This window comes from Heloderma suspectum, chromosome 3 (assembly GCF_057233095.1).
Source record: "Heloderma suspectum isolate Gila_16-S chromosome 3, 16-S_ref, whole genome shotgun sequence".
NCBI lineage: Eukaryota > Metazoa > Chordata > Lepidosauria > Squamata > Helodermatidae > Heloderma > Heloderma suspectum.
The window spans coordinates 31,704,407-31,724,046 of NC_139460.1; the positions used below are offsets into that span (position 1 = coordinate 31,704,407).

Below are 19,640 nucleotides of genomic sequence, written 5' to 3' on the forward strand. Positions count from 1 at the left end.
AAAAGGCCAATGCTCTTTTGGGCTGCATTAGTAGAAGCATAGCTTCCAAATCCCGGGAAGTACTAGTTCCCCTCTACTCAGCACTGGTTAGGCCTCATCTAGAATACTGTGTCCAGCTCTGGGCACTGCACTTTAAGAAGGATGCAGACAAACTGGAGAGGGTTCAGAGGAGGGCAACAAAGATGATCAGGGGACTGGAAACAAAGCCCTATGAAGAGAGACTGAAAGAACTGGGCATGTTTAGCCTTGAGAAGAGAAGACTGAGGGGAGATATGATAGTGCTCTTCAAGTCCTTGAAAGGTTGTCACAGAGAGGAAGGCCAGGATCTCTCCTCGATCATCCCAGAGCGCAGGACACAGAATCATGGGCTCAAGTGACAGGAAGCCAGATTCCGGCTGAACATCAGGAAAAACTTCCTGACTGTAAGAGCAATACGACAATGGAACCAATTACCCAGGGAAGTAGTGGGCTCTCCCACACTGGAGGCGTTCAAGATGAGGCTGAACAGCCATCTGTCGGGGATGCTCTGACTTGGATTCCTGCATTGAGCAGGGGATTGGACTCAATGGCCTTGTAGGCCCCTTCCAACCCTACTATTCTAGGATTCTAGGATCCCACTGGGGGAGAGTGGGGCCGGCAGGGTGCTTCGCTGTGGTGAGATGGCAGCAGGCCGAGGTAGGGAGCCCTAGTGGTAGTGATGAGGGCTCATGAACTGCCACCCCTTCTGGTCCAGAAGGGAATTCACCCCACCTCATGGCAGGGACTGCCCTGTTGATAGCCTGTCCAGATAAAGGCAATCAGGCATCTAATTGCATCATATCCCCTGTATGAGTGGTAGCTGGGTTGGACCTACGGTACCACATCCCCTGTAGGAGAGCATTCGTCTGCATTGCTTAATTTACTAGAGGACTTGCTTTGGGGTGAAGCAATTCATTCTTGCCTAATCCCCGATAAGCCACTGTACTGCCTTTAGAGATAATTTTCCAAACATTTACTTCTGTTGCATGAGCATTAACACGTCAAGAGCAAAAATGTTTCCTGCTCATTGAAGTCTTGCTTGCCTTTAATTTTTCATCTGAAGTAGCGCCTTCTCTGTATCAGCTGTAAAAAGCAAAAATAAGGCCATGCATCGTAACATTCAAACTAGCATGTACATCTTGCCAGTGGGATAGATCCAGACTTAGGGTAAGCCCACTGAAATCAATTGGACTTGAGTTAGTCATGACTAAGTCCCATGGATTTCAATGGCTGTCCTCTAAATATGACTAAGTCTGGATTCAACCCTAGGTTTGCAAAATTTGAAAATTACTAGGAGTCTAAATTGAGCAGAGATGTTCTACTTCAAATGAGAGGGAAAGTCTGATTTCACATACAATGCAAAACTTGAATACGCTTTTTAAAAAAATCACATTTATTTCCCACCTTCCTTTAAGACTCAGCCTTCCACAATCTGTGTTGGACTACAATGCCCATCATTCGCAGCCAGCGTTTTCTGGTTCTCCATCACATTTGCTTTATTCTTGTTTTGTCCTTTTTTTATTCCCGGAGGCCACGCTTAAAAAAAAAAATCCAGAGTTTTTAAAATAGTGCCCCCTCCTAAAAATTGTTCAGCATTCTAGAAAGATCTTGGAAGTCTTGGCAGCCAGAGCTCCTTTAAGAGTGAGATGAAATGGATTAATTATACAGATGCTAGAAGTTAACAAAAGTTTCGTCTGTTTGACTGGTCTCCAGGCACCATTGGAATTAATACCATAGGCTGTTATTATATTTATTTTATTATTATTGCATTTATATCCCGCCTTTTTTCCTCTTGCAAGGAACTCAAGGCGGCTTACATTATCCTCCTCCTCCTCTCCATTTTATCCTCACAACAACAACCCTGAGAGGTAGGTTGGGCTGAGAGTGTGTGGCTGGCCCAAAGTCACCCAGTGAGCTTCCATGGCCGAGTGGGGACTAGAACCCGGATCTCCCAGCTCCCAGTCCAACACTCTTGCCACTACACCACACTGGCTCTATGTGTTATGTATTCTGTGAGGATGGAGGTAATCAAATACATTAGTTAAGCCCTGAATCTTCCACTGGGACAATCTGTTTTGCCTGTGTGTTCTCCTCCCTCTTTGACATTCTGCTGAAACACAATTATACTTCAGCAATTTATACAGTGGAAGTGAACGGCTGGCTCCAGGCGCTACTTGCTCACACCCTACGGGGTTGCCAGCTCCCAACATTGAGGGTGTGTCTATACCAGTATTCTTGTCGCGTTCTGTTCTTTGTGCTGTCCTGGAGGCACTCTTTACCCTTACCAAAGTGCTTTCTTCTCCTGGAACTGTGTGGCCCCATTTTTATTTGATGAATAAACACTGAATTTGCGTGAACGCACGTGTGCACTCCACACCCTACACCCCCGGTACAATGCACAATTACGCTTTAGATCTTTCGAAGCAGTCATAGTCCGCGGTGCATGAGTGAGATCAAAGAGGGAGACTGGAGCAGCCTGGTGCCTGCCAGGTGTTTTGGGCTACAACTCCCATCATCCCACCCAGTATGACCAGTGGTCAGGCATGTTGGGGGTTGTAGTCCAGAAACACCTGGAGGGGCCCAGGTTGTGGAATATTATTTCATCTTCATTCCATTTGTTGTATTGCTATACTGCCCCGTCGCTGAAGCTCTCTGGGCAGTTCACAAAGATTAAAATAAAAATGCATTATATAAAGTGTAAGCCCATTTACATAAAACATATAAATAGACAGCACACACAGAGACAACATATATCTAAAAACAATTTTTTAAACTACTACCCAAAGACAATCCAGGACCTGATTAAAAATTCATTATATGCTGCCAAATGCCTGAGAGAAGCAGGCAGTTTTAACTTGGCGCTGAAAAGATAACGTTGGCACCAGGCGGGCCTCATCAGGGAGATCATTCGACAATTGGCGGGCCACCACCAAGAAGGTCCTCTCCCTTGTTGCCACCCTCCAAGCCTCCTCCAGAGGAGGCTCTCAGAGGAGGGCCTCAGATCCTGAATGTAGTGCACGGGAGAGATGCTCCATGCCAGGAGAGATGCTCCATTAGGTATTGTGGTCCTGAGCCGTGTAAGGCTTTATAGGTCAAAACGAGCACCTTGAACCAGGCTGGGAAACATACAGGCAGACAGTGCAAGCAGGCCAGAATCGTTGTTATATTTTTGGATGTCAGCTGCTATTAAGTAGGATGCTCAGCACAAAATGCATGAGGTACCCTATACATACCTTTAAATAACTTTTAAAAGTATGTATAGGGTACCCCATGCATTTTGTAAATGCATTTTATTCTTACTTTTATGTCGTATGCAATTAATACAAATTCTTTAAGCATTTAGATGTGGTCAGGTTTACAGCCAGGTTAGGGGGTATGATGTACCATTAGGATGGAATTACATACTACATTAGATGCACAATTTCCCTTCTCCCTCTTCATAATGTCTAGAATAACCCACCCATGTATCCTCCCTGACATCACAACTTTGTGAATTTCCGCTCGGGCTGCCATCAGCAATGATGTGGGGGAAACACACAATGTCATGACCCTAGCAGGACAGAGGTCAGCTTAACCCTGGGGTGGGGAACCTTTTTCAGCCTGAGAGCTGAAGTTCAATCCTGGAAAGCTCTTGGGAGTCACATTCCATCCATGGGCGTGGCCAAAGGCAAAGTGGGCAGGGCCAAAAAGCAGAGTGGGCCTTAATGTAATGTGTCATTCTGCCCATTAGATGCAAACATCCGTCGCTTTGGGACATCTTTTCTTGGCTAATAACTTTTCCTCCTCTGGCACAAAAATCAACAGAATGTTGTGTGCTGAAGCGTTGTGACTGCAAGAAGTGAGTCAGAGGAAACAGCAGCTTATGAACTGTGCTTCCTAGAAGCTTTAGAACATATAGTGCTTGCAAGCCAGCTGACAAAATGGACACAGTGTGCACAGGCAAGAACACGAAAGCCATCTATGAGCATCCCAAACAGTTCCTAAGGGAAGACCCTACAACAGGCCCCACACTTTAGCTATCTTAATCTCCAGGGGTATAAACAAACAAACAAAAAGAGCCAGGAATTGCCAAAAGTGGAACACACAGGCAAAATAGATTGTCCCAATGGAAGGTTCGGGGGTTTAGCTAATGTCACTTTGTTTTATGGCTCCATCAGAGTTTCTCAAGCCATCCTGTTTATATGACTAGCGCCTGGCAACAGTTTGATGGATGTATTTTTAAACTGCTTTCAAACTAGCAGGTTGGAGGCCTGCACACTGTTTAAGCGTGCAGCTCTCCCCTGAGTCTTCTCTTTTTACTAAACTCATGAAATGGGGAGTTCGGGTTCGTTAGCAAGCAAAAATTTCAAACCACTTCACCCTGTAGTCCCACTGAAGACAATAAATAAGTGAGATAGGTTGCAGTCGCAAGCACATTTATTAAGGAGCAAGCCCCATTGAACTCACTGGGATTTACTTCTGAGTAAATAAGCAGAGGATTGCAGCAGTTTGCTACCAAAATTCAGCAGCAAACTGCCGGGTTTTTTGCTGCCATGAATTTTGGCAGTGGTACCAGTGGGGGCGGGGAGGACATGCCACCCACTCCTGTGGTAGACAGTTCTGACCTTGAGACTGCAATCCTATGCGCCAGCCATCTCCAACCAGCTGGACTGCAATTCCCATCTCTCTCCCATTGGCCATGCTGGCTGGGGATGATGGGAGTTGCAGTCCAATGCATCTGGAGGGTAACAAGTTGGGGGAGGCTGCTAAACTCACTTACCTGGGAATAAGTCCCGCTTAACTCGATGGGGCTTACTTCTGAGTAGACATGCAGAGTAGACATGCACAGTTAGATGCTCAGGTGTAAGTCCCATTGATTTCAAAGGAAGGTGGGACTTTTACCATGCAATTGCCCTGCCTGGTTCAACAGAAAATTAGAGGGGGTCCAAACAACATCGTCTTCCACTTGTCTTTTTTCTTTCCACAAAAAGTCTGCTAAGAAAGAAAATACAGAAATAGTAAGTGTGCATCAGCCCTAATCAATTAGGCGGAAATCCTTCTCCCGCTTACTTGGAAGTATGCCCCATTGAAGTTACTGGGATTTAATTCTGAGTAAACAGTCTTAATTAGATCTGTTTTTCTTTCTTTTTTAAAGGAAGCTTATTACTTTTCAAAGGGCACTAAAACACAAAAGCTCAGTTAATGGACTGTACACTCTAGCTGGCAGAGGAGCGGCTGTGCCATTGTAAAATCATGCCCTGAAAGTGGCCGTGCTTCGAAGCCGGACGTCACTGTTGCCGACGTGTATGTTCCTTGTTCAGCTTCATCATTGGAGCTCATCTGCCTGGCAGCTGCATGCGCTCCGGGCCCACTGCTGCAGCACCCAGATTAGGAGCATGAAAATTAGGGTGGATGTCAGTGGCTGGCATGTGCGGGCAGCTGTTGAGGGCCGAGCGAGTCAGAAAGGTCCCATACTCATCCCTACCGCCCCTGCCTCCATCCTCCTCCTTGCATCCTCCTCCCCCCACTCCTGACCGGCCAGCCCACTAGCAAAAAGAAGCACCACAGCTGAGCGTGTAACGGCCTACGCTATATGGCGCTCCATTTTACAAGAAAAAAAAATACTGACATTTTGAGCAGCAGTTCCCTGAATCAATCAGATACTGCTTTTGGAGAGAACTCAGCCAACGAGGGCTCGAGAGTGACGTAAAGGCCACCATGTGCCCTCATTGGCCGAGTCCCCCCAAAGGCAGCTTCTGAGTGGTTGCACAGGGAGGGTTGCGCAGCGGCAGGGTGGGAACTTGGTGTTTTTTTTAAATAAATTTGATGTTCCACCAATCACATCTGTAATTGGCAGAACATCGGGTTTAGGCGGGGGGAACCACCGCCTCCGCTTGCAAAGGCAAGGCAAGTTGGGCATGCCGCAGGAATCCGCCAGGCTCTACAAGGGCCGGCGTTTGCTGCAACGGACATCCCCAGCTCCTTCCCTTCCCTCCCACAACAAGCACAACGAGCTTGGACACCTTTTGCTTCTCCACAGCTTTACTATTAATGCTGCCTGCACATGGGGCTGGCCAAGCATTAAGCCATTGTGGCCAAACAAGGGGAGGGGAAGGGCTTGATTCACGTAGTGCAGGGGTTGGGCAAAAAGTAGATCCCAGGTGCTTGGGACTTCAACTCCCAGAAGCCCCTGCCAGCGTGGCCAGTGGTCAGGAATGCTGGGAGATCAAGTCCCAAACATGTGGAGGTCTCCTTTCTGCCTGCCTGTGATGAAGAGCAAAGGTGGATAGCTGTACATGCATGAAGGCCAGTTATGTGCAGGCAAAATATCTCTACCCTATTTCGCCTAATGTACATGGGTCTTCCTCACTCATTTTATCCTCACAACAACCCTATGAGGTCGGCTTGGCTGAGAGATAGCGACTGGCCCAAGTTCACCCAATGAGCTTCATGGCTGAGTGGGGATTGGAACCTGGGTGACCCTGGTCCTAGTGTAACACTCTGTAATCCAGGGGCGGGCAACTGATGGCCCTCCAGATGGTTTGGCCTCCAACTCCTCCTGGAGTTGTAGGCCAAAACCTGGAGAAGGCCACAAGTTTCCCACTCTCGCACTAATTGCCACAACAGAAAGCTGTAAAAGCTTAGTGTAAATCATGCCTTTGTTAGGGGTGTGCAACAGAGGCCTGAGGGTGAAATCCAGGCTATGGGAATTTACCTTCTCTACTATTGCCCGTGGTCCCACGGCCTTCCTCTTATTATGCAGATCAGCTGCCACCGTCTCCCTCCTAGGACAAACAGAAACAAGAAGGTTCTGCCCTAATTCTCCCCTATTCAAATGGATTGCCCATTCCTGGGCACAAGTCAAAAAAGAGCATGGAACTGAAGCATACGAGGGGGGAACTCTGTTGCAATATATCCCGAGGGCGGGAAGGTTAAGGGTGCAATCCTATGCGTGTTCGGACAGACATGCTGGCTGAGGAATGCTGGGAGTTGCAGGACTTTTTTCCTGTCTCAGCATGCATAGGATTGCATCCTAACAGCCTTTTGCAATAAGTCATTGTCAATGCTGGAGTCAGGAGAGAGCAGAGGAACTGTGGTTGAGCCACCCTCACCCAGTTCGTACAAGGGTGCAGCTGGCAAGGGTAATTATGCAGATCCCCCCAGCACCCTCTCTGTGATCATGCAAAGCTGGTCAAAGATTGGAGGTGCGGAGTAAGAAGCAAATATCATTGTCATTATATTAGCAACATTAGAAATCAGTTAAAACTGAATTTAATGTAGTTATCTGATGGTTCTGTTTCCTGTTTGATTGCTTATTTATTTTTTCTACATTGCTCCCAAACTTGGAATTTCAGAAACTCGCCATTGGCAAGTAACTGATTGTCTGTAAAAACGTTTTGAAGCTTGCAAAATAGGCAAACGAATGTAGACTTGCAAGGTAACATCAGAAGCCATTCAAACTTGGGCTGCTGCCACCTGCTGGCCTCCCAGGGGAGGACAAGGGGAGATGCTCTTGAGGCAATTGGAAAGCAGCTCCCGACATATTTACAAAGGCTATATCCAGTGAAGGCTGGTGGCTCCAATTCCAGTGGGGCAATACAGCCATTCTGGGTTTCAGTCAGAACCAGCCAGAACTGTTTTGGGGACAGGGTTCAGCACCTTGTGTAGCTCCTTTAGAGATCTGGCTGGTTCTGACTGAAACCCAGAATGGATGCACAGCCCCTCCAAAATAGGAGTCACCAGCATCCACTAGATATTTTGATCTTCAGAGGCCCTGTATCTTTCCTCATTAACCTTTTGTTCCTCATTAGACCAGAAACAAATCCACACTAAGGTATTTGCAGGGATTACCACAGTCAGACTGCTTTCTTTGACATGTTCATCAGCTGTATCCACTCAAAATTGAATTTGTTGCAGAAACCAGAGGTTATTAGAACCAAGGGTTCACGTCTAAACAACGTTCGCACAGAACCACTACAATGTGACAAAATGCCATAAGGGAAAAAATGCTTCCTCCCTGTTGTGCCATCAGCTCAGTTCCTTAACATAAGCAAAAAGAATTCACCTATTTCAACATGGAGCAGCTACAGAGAAAAACTAGCTTGGGCCAAGCCAGTTGAATAGCAGCACAAGCAATGGTGAGCCAAAAGCTGATTCCAGCGCATGGGAGCAATTGACTCAGGCTGGACGCAGGGCCGGCTCTACCATTAGGCAGATGCTCAACGCCAAACTAGACATTACTTTAAATATGTGTCTAGCAGCTATGTCTTATTTTCATTTCTACTCTAAACTAGGCACAGGAGCCCCAGTCCAGATCTTAACAGCCCCCTACTCCCCACACTAGTGTCCCCATCTAGATCAGGGCCCCTGTCCCTGCTCTAATGTAAAAATGAAAGAGACATAGCTGCTAGACACACATTTAAAGTAATGTCTGTTTTGGCCCTCAGGAACAGGAAGCAACAAAGGAGTGTTAGCAGACAGAGCTATGCCTACGACATGACCTGCTCTGTACCCTTAAAGCAGCCTTCTCCAACCTGGTGCCCTCCAGATGTTTTGGACTACCACGCCCATCAGCCCTAGCCAGCTTGGCTGAGGGTTGGGAATGCTGGGAATTGTAGTCTACAGCATCTGGAGGGTACCAGCTTGGGAAAGGCTGCCATAAGATAGATGACCCATCTTCAAGATGCTGTATGTTGCCAATGCTGAAGTAAGATTCAGCTGCCAGTCCGGTCAGTTTCTCTGTCTCTTACTGCCAGTCCGGTCAGTTGCAACTGCCAGTCTGGCCACTTTCTCTATATCTTACCCTTTGCCTCAGGCAGCAAAATGACTTGGGTCAGCCCTAGTAGGTATGGGCCAGTTTTCCCACCTCACCTTCTGTTACATGCCAAAGTGGTCTAAAATGGCCAGGAAACGAGGCCCTGAGATGGCTGCGCAAATGGCAGCACTTTCTCTTTTCATGTGTCACTGTAGTCTGTTGCTTGCTGAGGAGCTCCCTGTCATTAGCAGCTGGTGTTAATGAGGTACTAATGGGAGATTTGGCTCAGAGTACAGGAAACGTATGTGTTCTTGGAAACACAGTCTGAATTCTAGACATCCGGAATGTTTCTTGACACGTTTATCACCTATGGTTATAATTTCAAATCTAAATTTATTAATAGAGTCTGAAGATAACTGAAACTCAGCTCAGGGTCTGTCAGAGTGCTAAAGTGCCATAAAAATTATCGTTTTCATTGTGATTCTAGTTTCAGTTTCCTAATAGAGAAATAAGAAATGGTTCTTCGGCCTTTTTAAACTGCAAGGGGGAGATGAGGACATTGTTGGGAGGAAATGCAGCTCTTCTGTGGTAAAATCTAATTTTTGAGCAGCTTTCCCATATATCAGTGAGTTGTGGATAAGCGGACCAGAACTGATGTTTAAAGTAAGCCAAACATGGTAAAAATGGGGGTATGGGAGAATAAGCCAGGATTTTTGTTCATAAGTGGTCAAATATGGACTATTAATCTGAATGTTAATATTAGCATTGATTCTAAAAAGCTGTCTAACACAGCCTTATGCAAAGCAGGTTTACACAAAAGTAAATCCCACTGTTGGTACTTACTCCTAAGTATATACACACAAGATTGTTGCAAATCCTATGCACGCTCACTTGGGAATAGCTCCCATTGCACATCGGGGGACTTAATTCCAAGTCAACATGCATAGGATTGCACTGTAGCTATTATTATAAGTCATAACACTTTTTGAGTGTTTAGATTATTTCATATACAATACATTATCTTGGTGATCCTTACAGGTCAATATTATTATATTATTGTCCCCATATTGCAGATGAGGGCAGAGGCTGCAATGGAGAAGGCAGCGGCTTGCCTAATAGCGAGTTTTTCTACATGAGGCTGTTAATTCACTGTATCTACAGTTGGTTTCCACCCAGAATTGAGATCCAAGCTCCACACAAAGACCTTTTCCTTTTCTTCTTTACTGCTACATAACCTCTAGGTGGTGCTGTGGTATAGCAGAATACTGCACTTACAAGCACAGAAATGCATTTTGTTTCGCTTTAACAAATACTGCATTTTCTCTGCTCTAAAACCCCCTGCAAAAGTGCTCTTAAAAACAGAAGAGAAACTGGAGGGTCATGATGTCATCTAAAGAACCCATAAACAACCATGAGTGAGATACGATGAGCACCCAATAAATGCCTCGTGTAGAAAAGCTCAAGGAGTTAATGGCAGAGGTGAGATTTCATCCAGGGACTTCCTGGTTCACAACTCCACCACTACACTACACCAGTTCTCTATCAGTTAGCTCTCACTGCCTATGTCACATCTAGTTTACAAAGCACTTTGCAGTCCTTATTTCTTTATCTTCATGAAACTCTCTGAAGTTGTTGTTGTTGTTGTTGTTGTTCAGTCGTTCAGTCGTGTCCGACTCTTCGTGACCCCATGGACCATAGCACGCCAGGCCTTCCTGTCCTGCGCTCTCTCCCGGAGCGTGCTCAAGTTCATATTCATTGCATCCGTGATGCTATCTAGCCATCTCATCCTCTGCCGTCCCCTTCTCCTTTGGCCTTCAGTCTTTCCCAGCATCAGGGTCTTTTCCAGGGAGTTTTCTCTTCGCATTAGGTGGCCAAAATATTGGAGCTTCAGCTTCAGTATCTGTCCTTCCAATGAGCACTCAGGGTTGATTTCCTTTAGGATGGACTGATTTGACCTCCTTGCAGTCCAGGGGACTCGTAAGAGTCTTCTCCAGCACCACAGTTCGAAAGCATCAACTCTTCGGCGCTCAGCCTTCCTTATAGTCCAGCTCTTACAGCCATACATTACTACTGGGAAAACCATAGCTTTGATTAGACGGACCTTTGTCGGCAAGGTGATGTCTCTGCTTCTTACTATGCTGTCTAGGTTGGCCATAGCTTTCCTCCCCAGGAGCAAGCGTCTTTTAATTTCATGGCTACAGTCACCGTCTGCGGTGATCTTGGAGCCCAAGAAAGTAAAATCTGTCACTGCTTCCATTTCTTCCCCTTCTATATGCCAGGAAGTGATGGGGCCAGATGCCATGATCTTCGTTTTTTTAATGTTGAGTTTCAAACCAGCTTTTGCACTCTCCTCTTTCACCCTCAGCAAGAGGCTCTTGAGATCCTCTTCGCTTTCTGCCATTAGGGTGGTATCGTCTGCATATCGGAGGTTGTTGATAATTCTCCCAGCAATCTTAATTCCGACCTCTGATTCATCCAACCCGGCATTTCTCATGATGTACTCTGCATATAAGTTAAATAAGCAGGGTGACAATATGCAGCCTTGTCGTACTCCTTTCCCAATTTTGAACCAATCGGTTGTTCCATCTCTGGTTCTTACTGTTGCTTCTTGACCCTCGTACAGGTTTCTCAGGAGACAGGTAAGGTGGTCTGGTACTCCCATCACTTTCAGAATTTGCCACCGTTTGTTGTGATCCACACAATCAAAGGCTTTAGCGTAGTCAATGAAGCAGAAATAGACGTTTTTCTGGAATTCTCTGGCTTTCTCCATGATGCAGCGAGTGTTGGCGATTTGATCTCTAGTTCCTCTGCCTCTTCGAAACCCAGCTTGTACTTCCGGTAGTTCTCGGTTCGCATACTGCTGAAGCCTAGCTTGTAGGATTTTGAGCATCACCTTGCTGGCATGTGAAATGAGCGCAATTGTGCGGTAGTTTGAACACTCTTTGGCGTTGCCCTTCTTTGGAATTGGAATGTAAACTGACCTTTTCCAGTCTTGTGGCCACTGTTGAGTGTTCCAGATTTGTTGGCATATTGGATGCAGCACTTTAACAGCATCATCTTTTAGGATTTTAAATAGCTCGGCTGGAATACTGTCATCTCCGCTAGCTTTGTTGTTACTAATGCTTCCTAAGGCCCACTTGACTTCACTCTCTAGGATGTCCGGCTCAAGTTCAGTGACCGCACTATCATGGCTATCAGGGACATTCAGATCTTTCCTGTATAGTTCTTCTGTGTATTCTTGCCGCCTCTTCTTAATCTCATCTGCTTCTGTTAGGTCCCTGCCTTCTTTGTCCTTTATCATGCCCGTCTTTGCACAAAACGTTCCCTTGAGATCTCCAATTTTCTTGAAGAGATCTCTAGTCTTTCCCATTCTGTTGTTTTCCTCGATTTCCTTGCATTGTTCATTTAAGAAGGCCTTCTTGTCTCTCCTTGCTATTCTCTGGAACTCTGCATTCAGTTGGGTATATCTTCCCCTTTCTCCCTTGCTTTTCGCTTCCCTTCTTTCGTGAGCTACTTGTAAAGCCTCATCAGACAGCCACTTTGCTTTCTTGCATTTCTTTTTCTTTGGGATGGATTGAGTTGCTGCCTCCTGAACAATGTTACGGACCTCCGTCCATAGTTCCTCAGGCACTCTGTCTATCAGGTCTAATCCCTGAAATCTATTCCTCACCTCCACTGTATATTCATCAGGGATATGATTTAGGTCATACCTGAACGGTTTAGTGGTTTTCCCGACGTTCTTCAATTTAAGCCGAAATTTTGCAAGAAGCAGCTCATGATCTGAGCCACAGTCAGCTCCAGGTCTTGTTTTTACTGACTGTATGGAGCTTCTCCATCTTTGGTTGCAAAGGACATAATCAATCTGATTTCGATATTGACCATCTGGTGACGTCCATGTGTAGAGTCGCCTCTTGTGCTGTTAGAAAAGAGTGTTTGCTATGATCAGCATGTTCTCTTGGCAAAACTCTATTAGCTTTTGTCCTGCTTCATTTTGTACACCAAGGCCATCCCTGCCTGTTATCCCGGTGATTTCTTGACTTCCTACTTTAGCATTCCAATCCCCTATGATGAAGAGGACATCTTTTTTTGGTGTTAGTTCTAGAAGGTGTTGTAGGTCTTCATAGAACCGATCAACCTCAGCTTCTTCGGCCGCATTGGTTGGGGCATATACTTGAATTACTGTGATGTTGAATGGTTTGCCTTGGATTCGTACTGAGATCATTCTATCATTTTTAAGATTGTACCCCAGTACTGCTTTTCCCACCCTTTTGTTGACTATGAGTGCTACTCCATTTCTTCTAAGGGATTCTTGCCCACAATAGTAGATATGATGGTCACCTGAATTAAATTCGCCCATGCCTGTCCATTTTAGTTCGCTGATTCCCAAGATATCGATGTTCAATCTTGCCATCTCATGTTTGACCACCTCCAGCTTACCTTGATTCATTGATCTGACATTCCAGGTTCCTAAACAATATTGTTCTTTACAGCATCGGATTTTCTTTTCACCACCAGACACATCCACAGCTGAGTGTCCTTTCGGGTTTGGCCCAACCGCTTCACTCTTTCTGGCGCTACTTGGAAATACCCTCTGCTCTTCCCCAGTAGCATATTGGACACCTTCCGACCTGAGGGGCTCATCTTCCGGCGTCATCTCTTTTAGCCTTGTGATACGTTCCATGGGGTTTTCTTGGCAAGAATACTGGAGTGGGTTGCCATTTCCTTCTCCAGTGGACCACATTTTGTCAGAACTCTCCGCCATGACCTGTCCGTCTTGGGTGGCCCTGCACGGCATAGCTTATGGCTTCACTGAGTTACGCAAGCCCCTTCCCCATGAAGGGGCTCTCTGAAGTAGTACACCATTATTCCCATTTTACACGTGGGCATGCTGCTGTTAGAGAACATCTTGCCTAAAGTGTCCATGGAGGGGTGGCAGTTGTACCCAGGTCTCCCCAAGCCACATCTAGCTCTCAATTCACTGGGCTAGACAAACTTGCAAAAAGAAGAAATGAACACACTACCATTCTAGATCATCGAAACACAGGGTGGCCGATCGTTTGGACGTTTCCCAGTTGTTGTGCGTTCTCCCCACCCCATTCTAAAAGGATAGAATGCCTCTCTTAAGGCTTAGTTACTTGAGCTCCACCCACCCCTGGAATGCAGCCCCCAAGAGCTTCTCTGAAATGGATTCAGCCCTTGGGCTGTAAGAGGTTCTGCAGCCCTGCTTTAATGGCTGTGTAGAAGAGAGGATTTCAGCAGGCGTAGCTTATCACGCAAGTGACACCTGCTGAAATCCCTTCATCTCCACAACTATTGAAGGTACATGAACCCTGTCCTCTTTTGCATCTGGCCACTATCTTCAAAAAATCTCCTGGCATCGTCATGTACAGTTTGACATTCCAGAGATTTAAACAGGGCACTTCTGTGCATGAACTGGGTGGGTCTAGAGACAATAACCACCTGAGAATGAGCGTGCCTATCAAGGGTCTACACCCCTCTTCTTCATTAATGGCTTTATTTTATTTTTATTGTGATGAACTTTATTGCTTATAGGCAAACACCACCTCAACACAAATGTGAAAGAAACCGAATACACTAACATAAACAGATATATGTTATACCAGCAACCTCTTTACCTCTTCTATAGCTTAAATGCGAAACAAATACGTCCTCTCCCCAGCCTTTACAAATGAGGGATGTCAGAGGAATATGTCTGGGGGGTGGAGCTCGCCGAGCTTTCATCAGCTCGGCCCCCCAGACTTCGTCTCACTTCCCCACAAGCTGGCCCAACTCGGTCTGCATTGAGTCAGTCCAGCTTGCAGCTTTTCCAGGTTTGGGCTGGTGGTGGCTGTAAATAGAAAGCTGCACAAATTGCAGCTGCAAGTTCCATCATTTGCACAAATTCCAGCCATAATTTGCTTGATTTTCTCCGTTTCCAGCCATCATGTGCAGAATTTGTGCAACTTTCTATTTATGGTGGGGGGAGAGACCCCCCAAAGTTCCCAGATTTCAAGGGGAAAACCTGGCTCAGCTCGCAAATCCAAACCAAGCTCAGTGGGCAGTGGAAATCCGTCGGGCCCCCAAAGGCCAGATTTTAAAAAGACAGAGACATCCCTGTTACAAATAGATTTAGAACTAAAAAATACCTCTGGAAGATTAAGGGTACAATCTTATGGATGTTTAGGCAGGAAAAAAGTCTGCTGGCTGGGGAACGCTAGGAGTTGTAGGACTTTTTTCTGCCTAAACATTCATAGGATCGCACCCTAAGTATCCAGTAAGATGATCAAGAACCCAGGGCACCCTATTATCTTTTATATGCTGGACTCAACATTGCTTTGTTCCAAAGCAAACTTTCTCAGTCTTACAATGCAATCCTACTGATGTCTACTCAGAAATACATCACATTGGCAGGCATTTGGCCTTGGCTTTATCTGGGACTCCTCTCTCTCTCTCCTTTGTTCCTCACCTTCAGTCTGTCGCCAAGGCATGTCCCTTCTCCCTTTACGACGCTGTAAAGATACAGCCTGTCCTCTCTCCTCAGCAAAAACTCTGGTCCACGCCCTGGTCAACTCTCGCTCGACTGCCACAATCCCATTGTCTCGCCACAGTCCCCTCACATCTGTTCATCACTCTGCTGCCAAAATCATTCACCTATTGTTCTGATGACATGGTGCCTCTCCTTAAATCCCTGTACTGCAGGGGTGGGAAACCAGGTCTTGCTGGACGGCAAGTTGCCTCATCTCTGATTACTGGCCATGCTGGCTGGGGCTGATGGAAATTGGAGTTCACCCATCTGGAGAGCACCCAGTTCCCGCTCCAGAATCCCACACAGGCTCCTTGTCCTTACCATGGTCCTGCTGCCTCTTTTACTTTGTACAGCTCCCAGCAGCCTCAGGCAGCAGTGCCAGTGGTCAAGGAGTTGTCCAGCAACATCTGGAAGCTGCCAATTTGGGGAAGACTGTGATAGGGCATAGAACTGGCAGAGTGAGCATGTACAAGTGTGTGTTATTTTGGGTGCAAAACATTTGTGTGTAAAACAACCCACAACACTGCATAGATCAGCCTTCCCCAACCTGGTGGCACCCTTCAGATGTGTTGGATTATAACTCCCATGCAGACCGGGGGGGTATGGCTTTTGTAGCCCAACACATCTGGAGGGTGCCAGGTTGGATAATGCTGCCCTACTGCGACTATGCCTGTAACCAAGCCTAAACACATGTAATTGAAACTACTGCATAATACTTCCCTGGTCCTCCCTGGCTCCGCTTCCTCTGTTCTTTCTGCCCCTGTTGAATGTTAGATTGTAAGCTCTGTGGGGCAGGGACCTGTCTCCTTGTACTGTGTGTACATGATTACAGCCTCATTGCAAAAGGCAGACCATTGCCTGAAATGAGAGTACATATCTGTTCTAAAACAGATCTGTTTACCATTTTCGAAACGTATCTCATTCCGAAAACTTGATGAACTAGAATAAGTTTCACACAAGGCATAACCAAGTTATGAAGCAACAGTGCTATCCTAAGTTTGTTCACTCAGAAGTAAGTCCCATCAGGTTCAGTGGGACTTACTCCTGAGTAATCCTGCTGTTTAGGATCATGGTCCATCTTTACAGGGAAATCTGGGAACTGGAGGTATGAGCTTTTCTATAAGGTGCTGTCAGTTGAGATCTGAGCACTACACAGTGTTTCCTTTCCTGCTTTTTCGCTACATAACCCTTATGTGGCACTGTGGTATAGTGGAATAGTACAACTACACAAGGAGGAAAATATCTTTTCTTTTGCCTTCAAAAATAATACCCTATTTTCCCTGCTCTAAAAAAACCTGCAAAAGTGCTTTTTTAAGACAGAAATGAAACTGGAGGATCACAACATCATCTAAAGATCCATAAACAAACGTGAGCAGGGAATGACAAGGATACAGTAAATGCCTCATACAGAAAAGCTCTATAGCTCTGTAACACGTAGCCCTCCAGATGTTGTTGGACTGCACCTCCCATCAGCTCTAGCCATCATAGCTAATGGTGAGGGGTGAGGGGAGTTGTAGTACAACAACATCTGGATGGCCACACATCCCTATCTCTGCTGTAAAGCACTTCACTCCAACTACAATTCCGAAGATCCTTTGGGAGGAAGCAATTCCAATTAAAAGGGCATATAAGTACTATAGGCTTATAGCGCAGATAGGTCTGCAATGTGTTGTTTACCTGTTAAATGAAAGCCTTCTATCCACATGTGGTACCAGAAACAATAATCAGAGGACTAGCATCTTGGTTCAGCTTGCTGTTTTGAGCTTTACTACGTCACCCTATTCAGCCAGGGTTGCCTTCTGGCTAGAAGAACGAGTGGAACATGATGATCTCTTGAGACCTGACAGGAAAACGAAGTTGCATTTTGGACTCTGGACAAGTTATGTGCCTAAGGGGCTAATTCTGAGCTACTAAGAAAGCAAAAATCGTTGTCTGTGAACGATAATTTAAACACATGAAGTTGTATGTCAGATCTGATAGGAATTTTGGTGCCTTAGAATATGACATCATCTCTGTTTTTTCAGGCCCTTAAATGTTTCACCGCTGAACTGCTCCAACCAGCAATAATAACATGATTTCTCAGAGTAAGTGGCTTGTTTTAGACGTTGTGATGAATTTAATATTTGTAATGCTACTTTCTGAAGGATGACATAATTTCTGTGTTACCTCATTGCACTGCGACGCTGAGAGGGGAATCAGAAAGCTTGCAATGAAATTATTTCACATGCCAAGTCATCTGTCAGGCGCAGCAGGCCTTCTCAAGTGTACCATCTCTTTGTTTGCAAATCCGAGCATTAACACTTCAGCCAGCGGGGTGGGGGGGATGAGGACATATCTACATCAGTTCTAATAGGATTTCTCACAGTCTGGTTGCCTTTAAAATTCTTTCTATACTGAAATGCATTTCTTCAGTCAACTTTGCATTAGAAATGGGTTATGTCCATCCATTACTGATTATATTGGCATAATTCCAATATGCCTGTGTGGTGTAGTGGTGAGAGTGTTGGACTGGGAACCAGGAGATCCGGGTTCTAGTCCCCACTCGGCCATGGAAGCTCACTGGGTGACTTTGGGCCAGTCACAGACTCTCAGCCCAACCTACCTCACAGGGTTGTTGTTGTCAGGCTAAAATGGAGAGGAGGATAATATAAGCCGCCTTGGGTCCCTTGCAAGAGGAAAAAAAGGCAGGATATAAATGCAGTACATATATGCATACATACAATAATTCCATTGACTTGATTAGTGTCATTAGCAGACAGAGGAGCGGGGCTGGCCCAAGACATTTTGTTGCCTGAGGTGAAGGATAAAATAGCAGCCCCACCAATTCCACATACAGAAGTCCACCACAATAGCTGAGTCTTATGTAGGGATGTTAGAGAATTCCGCCATGGACACCAGTGAGGCTGGATTCTTTAGAATCCAGCCCCCTGGAGTCCGTGGTGGAATGGAGCAATCCCCCCCACCACCCTGCGGAATCCCCCTGGGACGGAGCCTACCTTTGTTGGCCATCCGCTGCCCCACGAATGGCTGCCCCCGTCTGCGGCCGCCATTTCCATTCTACTTTAGCTGTGAAGTGATAGGCTACATAAATTTATATGTAGTCTATCTAGGGATGTACGAAAGTCACTTACCTTTCCGCAGATTATGTTCATGGTGGAGGGGAGGCGTTCCGTCCCTCCCCCCAGAATCCTTGACGGCCAGCTGTGCTCTGCGGCGGCTCCGCGGAGCAGCCGGCCAGGCCCAGGCCAGGGCTGTCCGCAGCTGGATTTCCAGCCGCGGAGGGCTCTGGGTAAACAAAAAACAAACAAACAAACTGCGTACGCAAATGGCGGCGGCTACAGCCGCCGCCATTTGCATTCCTTATTTTTATTTCCTTATTTGCGTCCCTTTTTGATTCGCCGTTTTAGCTTACGTAAACATTTACGTAGACTAAGACGGCGAAAAATAAGGAACTCAAATAGCGCCCACTACGCCATTTGCGTTCCCCTTTATTTTCGCCGTAATAGTCTACTTAAATATTTACGTAGACTAAGAGGGCAAAAATAAGGAACACAAATGTGTACGCGTGTTTGTTTGTTTTTAACCGGGATGTGATAGGCTACGTAAGTCTTTATGTAGCCTATCACGTCTCTGTAAAAAAAAAAAAAAAAAACCAAACGAGGCAGACTGCAAATGGCGGCAGCAGCAGCCGGTCGGAAGACCAGCCGCCACCACCGAAGCCGCCGCTGGAGCCGCCGGCGCCCGGAACATCTGCCCCAGGTAAGTCTCGTCCTGGGGGGGATCTGCGGGGTGGCGGGGGGGTGGCAGGCCATTCCGCCACAGATTTCGGGGAGCCGAATGCACTGGCATTCGGCCTCACCGAGATCCATGGCAGAATTCTCTGACATCCCTAAGCCTATCACGGCAAAAGGTAGGGACGCAAATGGCATAGCGGCTGCCATTTGCGTTCCTGCCTTTCGCCGTGGTAGGCTACATAAATATATACATAGCCTATCATGGCTACCGCAGGGACGCAAATGGCAGCCGCAGCCCAGCAGCAGACAGAAGTCCGTCTGCGGGTGGCCCCAGTTGGCAGCTTTGCTGGCTCCCCGCGGAGCGGAGCTGGCCGGGGAGGATTCCGGGGAGGAGGGACGGATTGCCTCCCCCCACCCCCAGCGGACAGCCCCAGTGGAACAGGATAAGTAATCCATACACCCCTAGTCTTATGTCAACAGTGGCTATGGAACAGCATCCTCCGCCGCACCTGAGGACAACAAGGTAGCTTAGGGGGTACAGAGCAGGCTGCACAGTATATTTAATTCTGTACGCTAACACTTCACTGCTGTTCCCTCAAGCAACTGACACCTGAGTCCACCTCACTTT

The 19,640-nt window shown here is 46.5% G+C and overlaps 1 long non-coding RNA gene across 1 annotated transcript in view; it reads left to right on the forward strand.

The window, feature by feature from the left end:
• Positions 1 to 19,640, forward strand: part of LOC146349494 (uncharacterized) — a 49,251-nt gene that overhangs the window by 27,506 nt on the left and 2,105 nt on the right. The window contains exon 3 of the long non-coding RNA XR_014789000.1: positions 17,303 to 17,362. This is a non-coding gene — a long non-coding RNA (uncharacterized LOC146349494). The remainder of the gene's footprint in view (positions 1 to 17,302; positions 17,363 to 19,640) is intronic.